Here is an 8,638-nt window from a genome sequence, read left to right as displayed (position 1 = left end):
AAGAGCTTACAATCTATGAGGTAGAGGGGGGGACACAAGAGCTTACAATCTATGAGGTAGAGGAGGTGACACAAGAGCTTACAGTCTATGAGGTAGAGGGGGTGACACAAGAGCTTACAGTCTATGAGGTAGAGGGGGGGACACAAGAGCTTACAATCTATGAGGTAGAGGGGGGGACACAAGAGCTTACACTCTATGAGGTAGAGGGGTGACACAAGAGCTTACAATCTATGAGGTAGAGGGGGTGACACAAGAGCTTACACTCTATGAGGTAGAGGGGGGACACAAGAGCTTACAGTCTATGAGGTAGAGGGGGGGACACAAGAGCTTACAATCTATGAGGTAGAGGGGGGTGACACAAGAGCTTACAGTCTATGAGGTAGAGGGGGGGACACAAGAGCTTACAGTCTATGAGGTAGAGGGGGGACACAAGAGCTTACAGTCTATGAGGTAGAGGGGGGACACAAGAGCTTACAGTCTATGAGGGAGAGGGGGGGACACAAGAGCTTACAGTCTATGAGGTAGAGGGGGGGACACAAGAGCTTACAATCTATGAGGTAGAGGGGGGACACAAGAGCTTACAATCTATGAGGTAGAGGGGGGGACACAAGAGCTTACAGTCTATGAGGTAGAGGGGGGACACAAGAGCTTACAATCTATGAGGTAGAGGGGGGACACAAGAGCTTACAATCTATGAGGTAGAGGGGGGGACACAAGAGCTTACAATCTATGAGGTAGAGGGGGTGACACAAGAGCTTACAATCTATGAGGTAGAGGGGGTGACACAAGAGCTTACAATCTATGAGGTAGAGGGGGGGACACAAGAGCTTACAATCTATGAGGTAGAGGGGGGACACAAGAGCTTACAATCTATGAGGTAGAGGGGGGACACAAGAGCTTACAGTCTATGAGGTAGAGGGGGGGACACAAGAGCTTACAATCTATAAGGTAGAGGGGGGGACACAAGAGCTTACAATCTATGAGGTAGAGGGGGGACACAAGAGCTTACAGTCTATGAGGTAGAGGGGGGGACACAAGAGCTTACAATCTATAAGGTAGAGGGGGGGACACACAAGAGCTTACAATCTATGAGGTAGAGGGGGGGACACAGGAGCTTACAATCTATGAGGTAGAGGGGGGGACACAGGAGCTTACAATCTATAAGGTAGAGGGGGGGACACAAGAGCTTACAATCTATGAGGTAGAGGGGGGGACACAGGAGCTTACAATCTATGAGGTAGAGGGGGGGACACAAGAGCTTACAATCTATGAGGTAGAGGGGGGGGACACAGGAGCTTACAATCTATGAGGTAGAGGGGGGGGACACAAGAGCTTACAATCTATGAGGTAGAGGGGGTGACACAAGAGCTTACAATCTATGAGGTAGACGGGGGTGACACAAGAGCTTACAATCTATGAGGTAGAGGGGGTGACACAAGAGCTTACAATCTATGAGGTAGAGGGGGTGACACAAGAGCTTACAATCTATGAGGTAGAGGGGGTGACACAAGAGCTTACAATCTATGAGGTAGAGGGGGGACACAAGAGCTTACAATCTATGAGGTAGAGGGGGGACACAAGAGCTTACAATCTATGAGGTAGAGGAGGTGACACAAGAGCTTACAATCTATGAGGTAGAGGGGGTGACACAAGAGCTTACAATCTATGAGGTAGAGGGGGGGACACAAGAGCTTACAATCTATGAGGTAGAGGGGGGGACACAAGAGCTTACAATCTATGAGGTAGAGGAGGTGACACAAGAGCTTACAATCTATGAGGTAGAGGGGGGACACAAGAGCTTACAATCTATGAGGTAGAGGGGGTGACACAGGAGCTTACAATCTATGAGGTAGAGGGGGGACACAAGAGCTTACAGTCTATGAGGTAGAGGGGGGGACACAAGAGCTTACAATCTATGAGGTAGAGGGGGTGACACACGAGCTTACAGTCTATGAGGTAGAGGGGGTGATATAGGAGGTAGCAGGGGCGGCATTGCTTATACAGGGGTCAGACACTTCTGTAATAGCGGTGACTGTCATTACATAAACATAAGACTTTATGAGCCGTCACCAGTCGTGTCCTGTAACATGTGGATGGAGCTCGGACCTATAAAGTTATCCTGAGATGACATCATATCATGTGGGGTAATGTGGGGGCGGGGACAGAGGAGGGGGAAGGGTTTACGTTAGACATTGTGATCGGCCGGTCTGATAAGATGCGTCTTTAGTTTGTGTTTGACGCTGTAGAAATTGGGAGTTACTCTGATTGTCCGGGGTAGAACATTCCAGAGAAGTGGTGCAGCTCGGGAGAAGTCTTGTATACGAGCGGGGGAGGTTCTGATAATAGAGGATGGAAGTGTTAGGTCATTGAGTGAGCGGAGAGCGGGGGTTGGGCAGTAGACAGAGATGAGAGAGGAGATGTAGGGAGGTGCGGCATTATGGAGAGCCTTGTGGGGGAGGGGGAGAACTTTATATTTTATTCTATAATGAATAGGCAGCCAATGTAGTGACTGGCACAGACCCGAGGCCTCGCTGTAGTGACCGGCACAGACCGGAGGCCTCGCTGTAGTGACCGGCACAGACCGGAGGCCTCGCTGTAGTGACCGGCACAGACCCGAGGCCTCGCTGTAGTGACCGGCACAGACCCAAGGCCTCGCTGTAGTGACCGGCACAGACTGGAGGCCTCGCTGTAGTGACCGGCACAGACCCGAGGCCTCGCTGTAGTGACCGGCACAGACCGGAGGCCTCGCTGTAGTGACCGGCACAGACCCGAGGCCTCGCTGTAGTGACCGGCACAGACCGGAGGCCTCGCTGTAGTGACCGACACAGACCGGAGGCCTCGCTGTAGTGACCGGCACAGACCGGAGGCCTCGCTGTAGTGACCGGCACAGACCGGAGGCCTCGCTGTAGTGACCGGCACAGACCGGAGGCCTCGCTGTAGTGACCGGCACAGACCAGAGGCCTCGCTGTAGTGACCGGCACAGACCGGAGGCCTCGCTGTAGTGACCGGCACAGACCGGAGGCCTCGCTGTAGTGACCGGCACAGACCCGAGGCCTCGCTGTAGTGACCGGCACAGACCCGAGGCCTCGCTGTAGTGACCGGCACAGACCGGAGGCCTCGCTGTAGTGACCGACACAGACCGGAGGCCTCGCTGTAGTGACCGGCACAGACCGGAGGCCTCGCTGTAGTGACCGGCACAGACCGGAGGCCTCGCTGTAGTGACCGGCACAGACCGGAGGCCTCGCTGTAGTGACCGGCACAGACCAGAGGCCTCGCTGTAGTGACCGGCACAGACCGGAGGCCTCGCTGTAGTGACCGGCACAGACCGGAGGCCTCGCTGTAGTGACCGGCACAGACCCGAGGCCTCGCTGTAGTGACCGGCACAGACCCGAGGCCTCGCTGTAGTGACCGGCACAGACCGGAGGCCTCGCTGTAGTGACCGGCACAGACCGGAGGCCTCGCTGTAGTGACCGGCACAGACCGGAGGCCTCGCTGTAGTGACCGGCACAGACCGGAGGCCTCGCTGTAGTGACCGGCACAGACCGGAGGCCTCGCTGTAGTGACCGGCACAGACCGGAGGCCTCGCTGTAGTGACCGACACAGACCGGAGGCCTCGCTGTAGTGACCGGCACAGACCGGAGGCCTCGCTGTAGTGACCGGCACAGACCGGAGGCCTCGCTGTAGTGACCGGCACAGACCGGAGGCCTCGCTGTAGTGACCGGCACAGACCGGAGGCCTCGCTGTAGTGACCGGCACAGACCGGAGGCCTCGCTGTAGTGACCGGCACAGACCGGAGGCATCACTGTAGTGACCGGCACAGACCCGAGGCCTCGCTGTAGTGACCGGCACAGACCCGAGGCCTCGCTGTAGTGACCGGCACAGACCGGAGGCCTCGCTGTAGTGACCGGCACAGACCGGAGGCCTCGCTGTAGTGACCGGCACAGACCGGAGGCATCACTGTAGTGACCGGCACAGACCCGAGGCCTCGCTGTAGTGACCGGCACAGACCTGAGGCCTCGCTGTAGTGACCGGCACAGACCGGAGGCCTCGCTGTAGTGACCGGCACAGACCGGAGGCCTCGCTGTAGTGACCGGCACAGACCCGAGGCCTCGCTGTAGTGACCGGCACAGACCCGAGGCCTCGCTGTAGTGACCGGCACAGACCCGAGGCCTCGCTGTAGTGACCGGCACAGACCGGAGGCCTCGCTGTAGTGAACGGCACAGACCGGAGGCCTCGCCGTAGTGACCGGCACAGACCGGAGGCCTCGCCGTAGTGACCGGCACAGACCGGAGGCCTCGCTGTAGTGACCGGCACAGACCGGAGACCTCGCTGTAGTGACCGGCACAGACCGGAGACCTCGCTGTAGTGACTGGCACAGACCGGAGGCCTCGCCGTAGTGACCGGCACAGACCGGAGGCCTCGCCGTAGTGACCGGCACAGACCAGAGGCCTCGCTGTAGTGACTGGCACAGACCGGAGGCCTCGCTGTAGTGACCGGCACAGACCGGAGGCCTCGCTGTAGTGACCGGCACAGACCGGAGACCTCGCTGTAGTGACCGGCACAGACCGGAGACCTCGCTGTAGTGACTGGCACAGACCGGAGGCCTCGCCGTAGTGACCGGCACAGACCGGAGGCCTCGCCGTAGTGACCGGCACAGACCAGAGGCCTCGCTGTAGTGACCGGCACAGACCGGAGGCCTCGCTGTAGTGACTGGCACAGACCGGAGGCCTCGCTGTAGAGTCTAGCCTGATAGATGAGCCGCTGCATTCAGAATAGATTGTAGAGGGGAGAGTTTAGTGAGGGGAAGACGGATTAGTAAGGAGTTACAGTAGTCAAGGCGAGAATGAATCAGAGAGACAGTAAGTGTCTTTAGTGTATCTCTGGTGAGGAAAGGGTGTATTCTGGAGATATTTTTGAGGTGGAGGTGACATGAACATGCGAGCGATTCAATATGAGGGGTGAAGGAAAGGTCTGCGTCACACATGACCCCGAGGCAGCGGGCCTACTGCCTAGGAGTTATAGTAAGGCCTGAGACTGCAATGGATATATCAGGGACAGATCTATTAGATGGTGGAAACAGCAGTAGTTCAGTCTTAGAGAGATTTAGTGTCAGATAGAGTGAGGACATGATATTAGAGACAGCAGAGAGACAGTCACTGGTGTTCTGTATGAGTGCAGGGGTGATGTCACGGGAAGATGTGTATAATTGGGTGTCATCAGCATAAAGATGGGACCTGAAGCCAAATCTGGCGATGGTTTGTCCAATGGGGGCTGTGTAGAGAGAAAAGAGCAGGGGGCCGAGGACCGAGCCCTGAGGAACCCCAACAGCAAGGGAAAGAGGGGAGGAAACAGAGCCCGCAAATGATAGACTGAAAGTGCGGTCTGAGAGATAAGAGGAGAACCAGGAGAGCGCAGTGTCCATGAGGCCGACTGAGCGGAGCAGAGTGAGGAGGAGATGATGGTCAACAGTGTCACAAGCTGCAGAGAGGTCCAGAAGAATAAGAAGAGAGAAGTCACCATTGGATTTAGCCATTAGCAGATCATTGGAGACTTTTGTGAGAGCCGTTTCAGTAGAGTGCAGAGTGCGGAAACCAGATTGTAAGGGGTCAAGCAGAGAGTTAGCGGAGAGAGAGCGCGGATTAACCGAGAATAGACCAGGCGTTCCAAGAGTTTAGAGATGAAGGGGAGGTTAGAGACGGGTCGATAGTTAGCAGCACAGGACGGGTCCAGGGAGGGTTTTATCAATAGCGGAGTTATAACAGCATGATGGAGGATGGGAAGATTCCAGAAGAGAGAGAGAGAGAGGGTAAATATTTTAGTAAGGTAAGTCGTGACAGCAGGCGACAGAGATTGGAGAAGGTGCGAGGGGTAGATCCCTCACTGGAGCGTCCTCTGGGGCACAGAGATACCAAGGTGTGGTACGTGATAGAAGACACCACATTGTCTAGCTTTATTCACACCACACAGTTTCTGAGCCGCGTGGTGTCCATGGAAAACCAGAAAGTAATGCTTGCACGACTTATTCACGCACTGAAGGGAATGGACCTAGAAAAAAACAGACGCACAAGAATCAACCCCTGTCGTGTGAATAGAGCCCTAAAGTATAATCCCCCTCAGAGATTTAGGTGCCTCCTCTGTCTCCCCAAAATAAATCAGAACACTGGACATGAGTTAAACTGTTGGAGGATCTCTCTATAGTGGCAGGCTCCTATATAAAGTATGTCATCGTACAGACGTAACGCTCGGTGTCCCGTCCTTGGAGATCTCTAGATACTGACTCATGGCAAAACTTGTTCATCTAATTTTGAATTGGAAAAATCAGAATTGATTCCTTGTCTTTTTGAGCATTCTCCCGGATTCGACAACATTTCTTCCCCCTACAGAATGGAGCCTGAAGAGCTGGGAGATGCTAGCCGAATACATTATCTGCCAGGAGGAGGCGCTACTGGGAACCATCATTGCTGACTCCTACCACCACCAAGCATGGCTAAGCCACCTGAGCAAACCAGACATTCACCAACCAAACAGCAGCCAACCACCAAACCAAAAACACCAACAGATGATAACCAAGGCCGAAATAAAGGCGACCACAGAGGCAAACAGAGAGCGGTACATTGAAGAATGGAGAAACGAAATAAATAACTCCAAGAAACTCACCAATGTGTACCAATCCCTACAAAGGGACTACACCATGGCCACCTACCTGGAGAGAATACACCACCCCAAGCACAGACAGACCCTGAGCCGATACAGACTGAGCGCCCACAACCTAGAGATAGAGACGGGGCGATACAGGCAGACGTACAAGCCACGGGAGAAGAGACTGTGCCAGCACTGTGACCAGGGGGTCCTAGAAGACCAGACCCACTTCCTGCTACACTGCACCAAATACTCAGCTGTGAGGGCCGTCTACTACCAAAGACTCTCTGCCCACATCCCAGACGAGAAAAGGAAACTCTACATCCAACTGGGAGAAGAAGAGACCACTGTGGAGATCGCTGCCCAATACGTGTCCAGCTGTCACCAAACCAGAGGAAGATGAGACTCCACGGACTGTTATATTTATCCCAATACACCCGCCCCACCCCCACCTCCACCTCCCCATATAGCAGTCACCAACGAAGAGGAAGATGAGACTCCATGGACTGTTATAACCGAACCCCCCCCATACCTACCACCCACCCAACCCAACTCCCCCCCCCCCCCCCCCCCCACCCACTTTACTAGCTTTGGCAATGCCAAATACCTATTCGGACGTGCCAATAAAGCATTTTTTTTTTTTTTTATTTGATTTGCTTACATAGGAACAGTTGAGTGGGTTCAATTTAATTCCTGAGTTCTTCTCAATCCTACTACAAGAGAATTCAACTCTCTGGAAAGGAGAAGAGTCGTCTGTAAAGAAACTAGAATCGGGAGTCCACTTCTAATCTCCAGATAATTCAGACAGGTCTCCCCTTCAGCTAAACCCAATAGACTCTGAGGGGTCTGACGCCGAAGATAAATGGGACACTTCAAGGGTTCATAAACATTTCTTTCCCGTACGTCCTACGGCAGCACAATTACACAATTACACAAGGGATTTCGTCCCCTCGGTACAACCAGAGAGACAGGTTAGTTAGCAATCGTGAATAATTAAACAATTAACAAGGACCCCTCCTATAAAGGTAAGGAAGTCGTCCGGCCCAATTGTGTTCTTTTTTCTCTCTAGGTGCCGGAAGAGACGGGATGTGTTCAGGACTTTTCGGCAGTTGCTGGGCTTTCCGGGCTGTATACAGGGCTGGTCCCTGTTCCAAGATGATGCCGATGGTTTCTATTTGGACTTGCCTTGGTTCACATGTGAGTGGAATTACATGGTCAGGAATTCCCCACTAAACATGGATGGTAGCACATGGAGGCGCTTCAGGTTCTCCCTGAAGTATGCGCGCCTAGCCCAGCAATCCACTACAAATGGCGTACTGGAAATGGCGCGCGCGCTCCTCGAGAAATGAGGCATGTTGTTCCAGGACTGGCATCAACGCTGCAGCCACCATAAGGAATGGAGCCGGTATCCGGCAACATGGCGCACTTTGCCTCCTGCTCAGCCCTCTGCTTGCTGAGGTAAGTATGGCTGTATGGTCTGAGCTGCTCCATGTTGTCTCTGCACTGGTTTATTATACACTGTAACCCTTCACATGCCAGTAGCCCTCAGTATGGGGATCACCTCCTGCTCTGCCCTCTGCTTACTGGGGTAAGTATGGCTGTATGGTCTGAGCTGCTCCATGTTGTCTCTGCACTGGTTTATTATACACTGTAACCCTTCACATGCCAGTAGCCCTCAGTATGGGGATCACCTCCTGCTCAGCCCTCGGCTTACTGGGGTAAGTATGGCTGTATGGTCTGAGCTGCTCCATGTTGTCTCTGCACTGGTTTATTATACACTGTAACCCTTCACATGCCAGTAGCCGGCAGTATGGGGATCACCTCCTGCTCTGCCCTCTGCTTACTGGGGTAAGTATGGCTGTATGGTCTGAGCTGCTCCATGTTGTCTCTGCACTGGTTTATTATACACTGTAACCCTTCACATGCCAGTAGCCGGCAGTATGGGGATCACCTCCTGCTCAGCCCTCGGCTTACTGGGGTAAGTATGGCTGTATGGTCT

At 53.9% G+C, this 8,638-nt stretch overlaps 1 long non-coding RNA gene across 1 annotated transcript; it reads left to right on the top strand.

The window, feature by feature from the left end:
• Nucleotides 1-17: 17 nt before the first annotated feature.
• On the top strand, nucleotides 18-1,824 carry LOC142216516 (uncharacterized). Its single transcript, XR_012717351.1, has 3 exons — nucleotides 18-92; nucleotides 1,388-1,528; nucleotides 1,568-1,824. It is a non-coding gene; the product is annotated as an uncharacterized LOC142216516 (long non-coding RNA).
• Nucleotides 1,825-8,638: the final 6,814 nt, after the last annotated feature.

This window comes from Leptodactylus fuscus, chromosome 8, assembly GCF_031893055.1.
Source record: "Leptodactylus fuscus isolate aLepFus1 chromosome 8, aLepFus1.hap2, whole genome shotgun sequence".
Taxonomy (NCBI): domain Eukaryota; kingdom Metazoa; phylum Chordata; class Amphibia; order Anura; family Leptodactylidae; genus Leptodactylus; species Leptodactylus fuscus.
Note: the sequence above shows the minus strand (reverse complement) of the source record. Positions and strands in the feature narration are given on the sequence as shown.